This window comes from Condylura cristata, unplaced genomic scaffold (assembly GCF_000260355.1).
Source record: "Condylura cristata isolate star-nosed mole 26May11 unplaced genomic scaffold, ConCri1.0 scaffold00027, whole genome shotgun sequence".
Lineage (NCBI taxonomy): Eukaryota > Metazoa > Chordata > Mammalia > Eulipotyphla > Talpidae > Condylura > Condylura cristata.
In genome coordinates, this window is record NW_004567128.1 from 26,622,338 (window position 1) to 26,631,533 (window position 9,196).

At 40.7% G+C, this 9,196-nt stretch overlaps 1 pseudogene; it reads right to left on the minus strand.

Moving 5' to 3' along the window:
- Positions 1 to 5,416: 5,416 nt before the first annotated feature.
- On the minus strand, positions 5,417 to 8,667 carry LOC101626348 (annotated as a pseudogene).
- Positions 8,668 to 9,196: the final 529 nt, after the last annotated feature.

A 9,196-nucleotide genomic window follows, 5' to 3' on the forward strand; every position in this document is an offset into this window, starting at 1 on the left:
AGACAATGGCCAAAACACATGAACAGGCAAATTCATAGAAATTATGTTTTAATCTACAACCTCAATAAAATATAAATTGCTGATCAAAATAATAAAATAAAATAGCTTATTTATAAAATCAGCAAAATGTCACACTAGTGATTTAAAAATAAACCAGTTAAGGTACATCTTAATGAACATTCTCATTCTCTGCTGATGAGAATATCAAACGATACAAGTCATTCTAGCCTTAAAAAGTTAATTTCCATTAACACAACAAATCATCCTTTAAACAGTGTCTGCTAAAGAAACAGAGATTCAGACATGGGTTTATATAAAGGATATTCATCACAGTGATATTTAAAACCATGACAAATTTAAAGTACCCTGGATGTTCAACAAAGAATTAGTTGATTAATTGTGGTATATGCTTTTGAGAGAAACTATGCCTTCACAGTGAGATTATTTAAACAAGTTATCAGTAAAAAAAGTATTTTTACACAAGATTCAATATACAGTCATTAAAAATGTCTTTTCAAGTTAATTTAATTCCATTTTTGAAGGGATATCCAGGTTAATATATAAATGGGATTCAACCGGTAGGTTCTTAGAAACTGCAACTTGAAATGAAATGACATAGAATAAAACCAGGTATGAATCTAAAATATGAAGAAAATCTACATGTACAAAACTATAAAAACCCGACAAATGAAATCAATGAACTAAAGAAGAGATATGTTCATGTATAGGAATATTCCATGCTATCAAGTTGTCATAGCTTCCCAACTTGATCTATAGATTCAGGGCAATCTCAAGCAATAAGCCAGCTGGCCATTTCATGAATATTAAGACACTGATTTTAAAGTTTAAGTGAAGAGGGCGGAGCAATGTGTCAAAGCACAGCACTAGGAATCTAGCACAGCACCTCGGCACGAGTTGGATTCCCAGCCAGGGAGCTGACCCACATGGTGCGGCACACCTCTCCTGTCTCCCCACTGTACCACTCAACAGTGTATTTCAGTGGATCTGCCTGTTCTGCTTCCCACTCTGTCTCTGGTGGGTCCTCTCACCTCCTGCACCTCTGGCTTGTACCCCCAGTTCTTGTATGAATAAATAAATCTTTTTTTAAATAATGTTTAAATGAAGAAGCAAAAGAACCAGACTAGCTAACATAGTATTGAAAAACAAAGTTGGAGGTTAACACTGCTTGACCTCGAGGCTTACTGTAAAGCTACTGTCCTCATGGCAGTGTGGTACTGGCAAGAGAATATATAAAAAAATCAATGGAACAGAATAGAGAGCACAGAAATAGGTATACATAAATGTAGCCTACTGAGGTAGATGACATCACCAGAAGATAATAATAGAGGAGGTTCCTTGCTTCATTCCCAAGAAGAATGTCAACATTTAACCAGAGGGACACAGCATTGCGTGTGAACGGGGAGGTGACCCAGTGGATGATAGTGGAGAATTATTGGTCCTTTGCTGTCTTGGTGTGGTCATATGCATCTGAAGACATGTGAGCCTATATCCCTAAATCATATAAATTGCTGTAGACCCATATTACCTTAAAAAATAATGCAAATAAAATATATACATATAGTCAACAAATCTTTGACAAAGAGCAAAAGTAATATAATGTAACATGGGTAGTTTTTCAACAAATGGTGCTGAAACAACTGGGTGCCTGCAAAAGTAAATGTAAACACAGACTTTATATCCTTCACAAACTTAGTTCAAAATGGTTCACCACCTTAAATGTAATTGCAAAGTCAGAAGGAGAAAGATAGATGTGGGATGGTAGCACTAATATGTGGAAGATAGAGGATCAGATAGAGACAAGCTTAAAATCCAACTTTTGAAAGCTGACTATAAAACTGACACATTCAGACGGAAGAGAGAATGGGAGGGGTAAGAACAAAGAGGGAAGGAGGAACAACACACTGAGCTGAAGGACTATGGGTAACTTGGTGGTGGGTGTAATACTGTGACCATACCTGATGGGAGGTATCCTAATAGTGCCTCAATTTAAAATATTCAATTAATTAAAAAGTAGATAAGTGCAACTGCAAAACTATACAATTCCTAGAAGATAACAAAGCGAAAATACCAAGATGGCCTTGAGTTTTCAATAACTCCTCAGAACCAACACAGAATGCATGATCCTTGAAAGAAATAATTTATTAGCTGGACTTTGTTAAAATTCAAATGGCATGTTCTGAAAAAAAAAAAACTGTCAAGAGAATGTAAAGGTAAATCACAGACTAGCAAAAAATATTTGCAAAATACATATCACATAAAATACTGCTACCCAGGCCCTTTCTGGTGGCGCAGTGGGTGAAAGCACCTGCACTAAGAAGCTAAAGCCACTTCCACATGAGTTCGATCCCTGCCTGCCCCGGAGGTGACCACATGGAGCTGCAGACCTCTCCTGGCTCCCCCGCTGCTCCCTTCAGCAGTGTACTTCGTTGATCTGCCTGTTCTGCTCCCCACTCTGTCTCTGGTGAATCCTCTCACCCTCCGCATCTCTGGCCTGTACCCCAGTTCTGTATGGATAAATAAATAAATCTTTAAAAAAAAAATACTGCTACCCAAAATATACAAAGAACTCTTAGAAATCAACAATAAGCACACAATCATCTCAATTGAAACAAGGGCCAAGGGCCTCCCTGGTGGTGCAAGGGGTTAAAGCACAGCACTGTGAAGCTATTGGCAGCCACTGTACCACAAGTTCAGTCCCTGGCCCAGTATCTGACCCACATTGCACAGGCAGACCTCCCGACTTGCCTGCTGCTCCCCTCAGCAGTGTTCTGCTCCCCACTGTGTCTCTGGTGAATCCTCTCACCCCCTGCATCTCTGGCCTACACCCCAGCTCTTGTATGCATAAATAAATAAATCTTTTTTTTAAATGAGCCAAATATCTTTAATATCTCATCAAAGAAGATATACACGTGTCAAATAAACATGAAAAGGTACCGCACATCATATGTCACCAGGGGAATGCAAGTTAAAACAAGTGTGCTACCACTACACCCCTGTTATGATGGCCAAAATCATAACACAGACAACACCTAATGCTGGCGAGAATGTAGAACGACAGAAAGTTTCATTCATTGCCATTGGGAATGCAAAATACTACCCCTTTGGAAGACTTTCAGCAGCTTCTTACAATACTAAACGGACTTACTCTATGATCCAGCAATCATGTTTCTTGGTGTTTATCCAAAGTATCAGAAAACTCATGTCTACACAAAAACTTGAATATGGATGGTTATAGCAGCTTTGTTTATAATTGCCAAAGTTCCAAAGCAACTAAAATGTCCTTTAGTAGCTAAATACGTAAATCAATTCATTCAACTTTAAAAAGAAATGAAAGCCTCCCTGGTAGCACAGAGGTTAAGTCTCAGTGCTACTACCACTACGCCCTGAGTTCTATTCCCAGCCAGGGAGGTGACCCACATGGCGCAGCAGACCTCTCCTGACCAACCCGCTGCTCTCCTCAGCAGTGTATTTCAGTAGATCTGCCTGTTCTGCTCCCCACTCTGGCTCTGGTGAATGGTCTCACCCTACCATACACCTCTAACCTACACCTCAGTTCTTGTATGCATAAATAAATAAAATATTTGTATAAAAATTTAAAAACACTAAAACGAAATGAGCTACCAAGCCATGAAAAGACACAATGAATACATAAATGCATATACTAAGTGAAAGACTCCAATCTAAAAAGACTACATATTATATGTTTGCACCTATATTGCATTCCAGAAAAGGCAAAACCCTGGTTCCACTAGAGATATCAGTGGTTTATAGGGATTAGGAGTGGGAGGCAACGCACAGAGGATTTATAGGTCAGTAAAGCCATCCTGTATGTGGGCCTCCCTGGTGGTGCAGGGGTTAAAGTCTCATCACTATCAAGCTATCTTCAGCTGCTGCAGCATGAGTTCGATCCCCGGCCAGGGAGCTGACCCACATATGGTACAACAGGTCCCTCCTGTCTCATCCACTGCTGCTCCCCTCAGCAGTGTATATCAGCAGATCCGCCTGTCCTGCTCCCCACTCTGTCTCTGGTGAATCCTCTCACCCCCTGTACCTCTGGCCTCTGGTTCATACAAACCCCTAGTTCTTGTATGCATAAATAGAATTAAATCTTAAAAAAATATATTCTGTGTGATACTATAATTATGGGTGCATGTTATTATATACTTGTCCAAATCCATATAATGCACCACACTAAGAGTGAAACCCAATGTAAACTATGGACTCTGGATGATGATGATGGTCACTGTGGTTTAATGGATTGTAACAAATGTACCTTTCTGGTGGGGGAGTGTCGATAATGCAAGAGGCTCTGTGAAAATGAGTATGAATGTATGGGAAATAGCTGTACCTTCTGCTCAATTTTGCTGTGAACCTAAAATTGCGCTGAAAAATAAAATCTATTTTTTTAAGACTAAAGGGTTTTCTTTGACTGCAAGATCAATACAATCTCATACAACACTGATAAATTGCTATCCAAGACATTCAATGTGCCACTATCAGGGCTCCTGCTGGCTGGAGGCCTCAGCCCCCTTTAAGGAAGGCCTGGACCTTGCCAGATCACAGGGAAACATGTGAATTGGAATATTTCTGCATGAGAAAAAGAACATATGAATCACTTCCAAATATCTGATGGCTCACACGTGTTCTATATAGTAGCAGGGGAACATTAGAGGAAGCATATTTCTCAAGATTTGAAAAAGCACTTAGAGCATCTGAGGACAGGTAGTGCTTCTAACTAACACTGTTGAGCACTTACTCTGTGCCATGAAAGCTTCTCATTTAATCCTCATTTAATTTTATAAGGTCAGCACTGATATTATCTCCATATTACACACAGTAAAAAAGATTTGCTAAATTGGACTAGAATTTACTCAGGCTGCCTATAAATAATAAAGAACGTAAGCTTCCAGGTTGATGCAAAAATGCATGTAGCACTGGATCTTTTCTGTCTAAATTCTATTATTCTATGATTAGATAAACTCAGAATCACATGGGCTGTTACCTAGTTCAGGAAAGGTATGTGAATGTGTTATATAGTTATCTAAAAAGAAGCAAAAGTGAAAAGTCTTTCTGGTTTCTTTTCTTTTTTTTTTTACATTTCACTGAATGTTTTTTTTTTTTAAGATTTATTTATTTATCCATGTAGAATGGGGTACAGGCCAGAGATGCGGAGGGTGAGAGGATTCACCAGAGACAGAGCAGGGAGCAAAACAGGCAGATCTACGTACGAAGTACACTGCTGAGGGGAGCAGCGGGCGGGTCAGGAGAGGTCTGCCACGCCATGTGGATCACCTCTGGGGTGGGTGTGGAATCGAACTCATGCTGAAGTGGCTTTAGATTCTCAGTGCTGTGCTTTAACCCACTGTGCCACCAGGGAGGGCCCTCACTGAATGTTTTAATGATCTCTTTGGACAGAAACAGGAATTAATTTGCCAGAAACATGAACATCATACTTCTCCTGGAACCAGAGAATGGTCTCATCTTTGCTGAGTCTGTCTGGCCCAGGGCAGTCTGTCCTGCATTTCTTGTCTGCGATGCCTACCCAGCATCAAATGGAAGTCTGGGCTTGGGTCATATTTGATTCCCAGATCCATATGTTCCTGAATCCCAAGGCCAAAGTTCCCAGTATCTGAGAATTTATTTTGCGTCTCATACCTCTAGACAGTTGTCCAGGATTTCTTCAGATTTGGCTCCACAGATTACATTTCTCCTGATGTCAAAGGACATGACCGGGATCTAGCTCTGGGGAACACAAGTGTCTGACCTGCGAGCTGCCCTAGCACCTTGGCCATCCAGGTCTGTCTGTCTCCCCTCTTCTCCACACAAATGTTGAGACAGACCTTGAAGATGCGAAGTTCCCACATGGGGTTCTTTTCACCTGGTCTTGCACCATGGTGGAGAAGAGAAAGAGGAAAAATCTTTTTGTATAGCCCCTGCTCCAACAGTGGCAATCAGCCATCTCTCTTCTTTTTTCTTTCTTTTTTTTAAAAATATTTATTATTTATGCATGAAGAACTGAGGTACAGGCCAGAGGTACAGGGGCAGTGAGAGGAATCACCAGAGACAGAGTGGAGAACAGACAGGAGGATTGATGGAGTGCACTGCTGAGGGGAGCAGCGGGCGAGACAAGAGAGGTCTGCCACGCCATGTGGGTCACCTCTGGGACAGGGATGGAACTCACATGAAGCAGCTGCGGCTCACTTGCAGTGCTATGTCCTAACCCATTGCAGCACCAGGGAGGGCCTTTGCTTTTTTAATTTTCTTTCTTTCTTTTTTTTCTTTTTCTTTTATAGACAACCTCAGCTCTAATTTTCTGAGTAATCTTGCCCACTGTAGTGGGTGTATTAGATGCCCAGCTCATTGTTTGATGGCACCCAGAAGGTTTTCTCCCACACCAAAGTGTTCCTAGGCTCTGCTGTGGTGACTTCAATTCAAATATCAGTGTCCACCTCTGTTTCCTTGACTGACCCTTATATAACTCAACTGAAATAGAGACCTATCTACCTTACAATTGACATTTTTGAGCATTTACTATATACTAGGTGCTGTGTGATCTTTCCCAAACATTAATAATAAATACTATTGCTATTCTCATTTTATGGATGCAGAAATTGAGGTTTCGCCATCCATGACGCGCCAGAACTACTACAGGCAAGACCTAGGACTCAAACTCACCCTGCTGACTTGTAAATTCATGCTTTTACACAACATCCCCTGAAACTAGTTCTCTTTGTGAAAACCTTCATATCTTGCCTGAGTCTTGCCATGCTTAGAATCATGAACAGAACCTAAGTAACCTTCAACCATAGGAACTGCAGCTTCTACTCACAGGAAATGCAGAATTTGCCATCACACAAATTGTCTCAGTGCTGTGTCCCACTAGCTACATTACATGCTATAGATATTGATTTCTAAGACTAATATGGACCACCTGAGCACCAACCAAGGTTAAATTGGTTTCTCCTAAGCCCATTTTAATAGGCCCATATTGTCAGGATTCCGCTGTAAATTAGCAAAGATGATGAGGGTGGGGAGAGGAGTAGAATGTGTGAATCAACAGTGAAATAATCACTTTGAAATTTCTCACGTCCTTCATATTCTTGAAGGATAGCAAAATGTGTTGTCACAAATAACTGGAGGGGAATTAGAAGTAAAATTCATGTGACATTTGAAAGAGTGAGAGAAGATCCAACAGCAGCAAAGAAATAACAATAAGAGTCATTCCAGAATCTATGAGAAAGGGGAGAGCTATATGTAAGAAGGCAATAGAAAGTTACTATAAGCAGGTGGGCATGGTTTTACCTTGTGAGGAATAGCTGTGGAGATCTAAGTTGGTGACAGAAGCATTCTCTTTTGGAATGCAGCCGCTATCTCAGCCCCTAAACCCAGGGTCTAGACTAGGCATTGATGGTATTTGGTTGTCTGAGTTCCCTGGGGCAAGGGTTGAAGATAAGCAGAGTGGTTTAATGGGTATCAGGCATGCTTGCATATCAAGAAGCTGAATATTTGAGCCCTGAGGAAAACCTCAGGTATATGAAGACTCAAAGCTCTCCTGCCTGTCCTCGGAATGCTGGGACTCTGCACATTTTCCAGTCCTGTACCATAGAAGCATCCCTACACTCGCACAAGCTGCTAGAGCTGAGAACTGCTATCAATGGTGAGCTGCCAAGGCTCAGATCAGGGAGGCTCTTGGGAAGTTTTATGTCTGGCCATGCTATGGGTGAACAGCAAGAGATGCCACTGTGTTTCCATCCTGAATGACTGTAAGATATCTGGGAAAGGTCTGTGAGACGATATTGAACCAGCTAATGGAAAGACACTTACAAATGAATATAATTGTCATCAATTGTTACAAGTCAGTTTATTATGAGCTCATTATGATGGTATGAGCCTGTTAACCAACGACATCCTTGTTACAGTTGTCGTAACTACTAGTAAAATGTGGCTATCAACAAACTACCTCATTCAATGTGTTTGGTCCATTTAGGGAAAAAAATGCTTATTAAAAAAGTAATATGCCTTATTGTGGCCTTTGAGATGTAGCATAAATTATGTTACTAATAAGAGTTAAGTGCTAACATGTATTTCTCACTTCTGATTACACAAAATCCAAAATTATCTCAATAATAATGTCCTTTAGCACTGAAACAGACACTACTAGTGGCCAGCCAAAATCTCCTTGGTCCTTCTCTCTATATGCTAATGATTGCTTACTGTGAATATGTTGTGACTCTTTGAGAGCTGATTACCCTAATATTCAGAACCTTGTGCTTGGCAAAAAGAAGTGCTAAGAGTTAATGTCCTCCAAGCAATCCCCATTCAGCCAGAGTTGGACAGGAGTTACTAGTTAAATACCTCAGCTTCTTATCCCCTTAGGTAAGATAACCCTGAGCAGTAGCTTCTACAGTGTAGCTTAGAGTTTCCCTGTAGGACTTCCCTCCAGTTGTCCACTGTGGTAACTCCCCAAAAGACATACTCTTTGTTGCTTTCATCCCTTCTCTGTCTTATATCCCCAATCACTGAACAGCACTTCCCAGGGTTCTCTCCCAAGTTAGTGGTTAGCACTCTAACCCTGGTCTCAGGGTCCACTAGTAGGATAAGCCAAACTAAGACGGCTGCTAGCTTTTTTTCCTGAAATACCTTCATGGTTGGGAAAGCCAGTGGAATATAATGTAGATTTTCATTACCCTGAGAACATGACATCCATGGGAGTATGATATGGATGGATGGATGGATGGATGGATGGATGGATGGATGGATGGATGGATGGATTGAAAGATAAGAATTTTATAGTAATTTGTCTCACAAAAGAATAATGATTGAAAAATGTCATAAAATATGTAAATGGGATCTCCCTGGTGGCCCAAGGGTTAAGTATCAGTACTATAAATGCTATGACCTGAGTTTGATCCCCAGTGACACACATGGTACAGCAGAGTCCTCCTGACAAACCTGTTGCTCCCCTCAGCAGTGTATCTCAGTAGATCTACCTGTCCTGCTCCCCATTCTGTCTCTGGTGAATCCTCTTACCCCCCACACATCAGGCCTACACCCAGTTCTTGTATGTATAAATAAAAATAAATTTTGGGGAAAAATATGTAACTGATTAATTATGATACAAGGTAGCTTCAAAAAGATTGGAGCTCAGTAAAAGATGGACTCCTAGAGATTAGTG